Source organism: Cannabis sativa, unplaced genomic scaffold (genome assembly GCF_029168945.1).
Source record: "Cannabis sativa cultivar Pink pepper isolate KNU-18-1 unplaced genomic scaffold, ASM2916894v1 Contig7, whole genome shotgun sequence".
NCBI lineage: Eukaryota > Viridiplantae > Streptophyta > Magnoliopsida > Rosales > Cannabaceae > Cannabis > Cannabis sativa.
This window is the reverse complement of record NW_026870043.1, coordinates 2,697,175-2,700,757: the sequence shown is the minus strand read 5'-3', so window position 1 is coordinate 2,700,757 and position 3,583 is coordinate 2,697,175.

Sequence of the window (3,583 nt, the reverse complement as noted above, 5' to 3'; positions counted from 1 at the left end):
AAATGAGTACTCCACCATTTATTTTCGTTTGGTCAAGCTCGAAGGAGATCATCCTTTACTTACTATTCGCCAGATAGAAGCTATAGATTCCATGTTTATGTTAGGGCTCCCACTCAATTTCACTACCGTGTTCCCAAAATGTACGTATCACCCTGACCAAAAAGTAGGCTTAACTAACAAATCAAAGAACATGAATAGCCTCTTGAGATTGAGCCTAATCATAACAGGATTAAGATCATTTGATCTAGGATCAACTAGGCGATATTGACTTGAATAGATATTACTGTAAGTTTAATAAATCTAAGTCAAAGTTCAATATCGGTCCCTTCCGATGCATACTCCATGCACCCAACCTGAGCTTTACTTTAACCAATGCTCTGGAAAGAACATAGCATTTCTCCAAAGGCAAGTAAACTCTGTTGTAGATTATCATATCAGTAAAACCCTGTGTCTGATAAATCTAGGAAACTTTATTCACATAGTCATGTTTACTTTCCAATGTGTTGACAACACATTAAACAGGATCAAGTATGTGAAAAGTGTTTCAGATGAATTTATAAATCAAATAGACAAGCAATTGATAACATGAACCAAAACATACACAAATGAATGAAAAATACTTCTGTTTCTTTATTGATGTTGAATAAAATGGATTACATTGAAATGGAGTTTTATTTAGGGCATAAAACCCAACAAACTCCCACTTGCACTAATATAAAATAAAAAGTGCATTTCAAATAATCTCAACACCTTGATATACAAATCAAGTGTAGTAGTAGTAAACTCCTCGTAATAGGATCTGAAAGGTTGATTTAAACACAACCTTTTCTCCACCATTACTCTTCCTTAATCACAAAATCATTGATAATGTGAAATTCCTCTCTATATGTCTACTATTTTGGGATCTGGATTCTATACCTTTGGCAACTACTTTTGGTTAATCCGGAAATTAACACTAGTAGTTTAAGGCAATTTGGAATGATGCCAAAAATGTATAGAACTTTCCTTAGACTGAATAAGTACCTTTCCTGCAACTTTAACATTCAGTCCCTTTTTGGTAGACCTAGAGACTTCAGATAGGTTTTTACACTTCTCCAAAATCACCATTCCACCCCAAGAGTAATCACCATCTTATCAGAAAGATTTTCTAGCACAAAGGCAAATCTCGAAATCTTATGAGGTGTAGTCTAAGAGTTTTAAATACACCCTTATTGACTAACATATAGTTTCTCTTATTAATCTTAAGATTTACTTGAGTGTCTTCCAATGTTCCTCTCCTGGATTAATCTGATACTTACTCATTACTCCCACTCAACAGTAGGTGTCTAGTCTAAGGCATACTAAAGCATATTTGAGACCTCTCACTGTTGATTTAAGAAATTCTTTCATAACTTTATCTTTTCTGGAATAGTTGAGACTTTTCCTTAGATAAATAAAATCTATTCCTATGTCTGATTTGTGAATTTTCAATAAGCAGGGGCGAAAGTGTAAAGAAAAGAGATTGTAGGTTTATTTATTAATAGACTTTATATGTCTTATTAATAATTAAATTAAATGACAATATTATTTAATAATCTATTTTAGTTATTAAATAATTAATTTTGGCATTTAAATGGTTAGAATTGGAAAATTGTCGTTTTTGAGAAAATAGAAATAAAAAAATTGTTAAAACTGCAAAATCCAAGTAAGGCCCATTATCACCTATGGACGACAACTTGGGATGGTTTTTCAAATTGATATTTTTATTATTTTAATGCCAAATGATTACTAACCTAAACCTAGTAGTTGCCTATAAATAGAAAGTGATGGCTAAGTCAAATAATATGCTTTTAATGCCTTTTGTCAGAAAATGAATTTTTCAGAAACACTGAGCCTTCCCTCTCTCTCTATAGCCGAAATCAACTCTCTCTTAGTGATAGAGTAGTGCCCACACACAGCAAGTGGTACCTCAATCATAGATTGGAAGACTTTGAAGGATCACACACAAAGAGAAGGACATTCGGGCTCAGATATTGATAATACGCTGCGACAGAAAGGATACAATGGTTAGAGATCTGAGTGGAAGGAGACATTATTCCGCTGCCATCAATGTAAGGTTTTCTTAACTTTATATGTGTTTATTTATCGTTTTAGAAAGTTCATATTTAGGGTGTTAAACAACATACTTGTGAGTAGATCTAAGATCCTTGTAAAATAAATTCCAACATTTACATTGTTCATAGAAAACTTTAATCAATTATTGGAAAAAATGTTAAAGTGGAGTGGGTTTGCAATACATCATGTATTTTTGGATAGACTCCAATTAATCAAATACATATATATGCCCCTCAGTAGTTTTAAAGAATATTACTTGAAAATACTTCAACTCTATTAATAATAATTGAATTTTAAAAATTACATCAAAAAGAGAGATTACAACATTTTTATGAGTTTACTGGTAGTAGGTTCTGAAATGCTCAACATTCTAGTGGTTCTTTATTAGCGAGTCGTTAAGCCGAGCTAATTTATAAATCCCGGTTCCAACAATTGCCTCGATAACATAAGGACCTTCCCAGTTTGGGTTAAATACTCCTGCAGATGCATCTCTCCTGTTTGCAAATACTCGCCTTAGTACAAAATCACCGACATTAAAGAGCCTTTTCTTTACCCTTTTGGTAAAATATCTCGTAATTCGATGTTGGTATGCTGCATTAGTAGTTTGCGACTCAGCACGTTTTTTTTCAAGTAGATCCAAGGACAACTTCAAGAGTTCTTGGTTTTCTTCTTGATTATAGAATTCTTGTCTGTGGGTCGCAATATTAACTTCTAGTAGCAGCATTGCCTCCGAACCAAATGCCAGCGAGAATGGAGTATGCCCTATTGCTGTTTTCTTAGTCGTTCGGTGAGCCCAAAGTACTTGTGGTAGTTCTTCTACCCATCTACCTTTTGCAGCGTCCAACTTCTGTTTAATAGTATCCTTCAAGGTTTTATTAATAGCTTCTACCAGTCCATTGACATGAGGTCGTGAAACAGACGAGAAGCTCTTAATAATTTTACTCCTTTTGCAAAACTCGGTGAAAAACTCTCCATCAAACTAAGTTCCGTTATCAAACACTATTTTAATGGGTATTCCAAATCTGTATATTATGTTCTGGACGACAAAGTCAAGAACTTTCTTGGAAGATATGGAAACTAGAGGTTCAGCCTTTATCCACTTTGTGAAGAAGTCGACGGCCACCACTGCGTACTTTGCTCCTCCACGCCCTGTGGGCAATGCCCCACTCAAATCAATCCCCCATATCGGAAATGGACATAGTGAGGTCATCATTCTTAGTTCTGTCAGTGGTACATGAGGTATATGTGAAAATCATTGACACTTATCTCACTTTTTGACAAATTCGTGTGTGTCTTTATTTATTGTTGGCCAGTCGTATCCTTGTCGAATTATTTTCTTTGAAAAACTCTGCCAACCTGTAGGGTCTCCACAAAAACCTACGTGTATTTCTTTGATTATCTCGTTTGCTTCTGTGGGGAGAACACACTATAGAAGAGGCATTGAATAACCCCTCCTATACAATTTGCCTTCTACTATCATCTAGCGAGG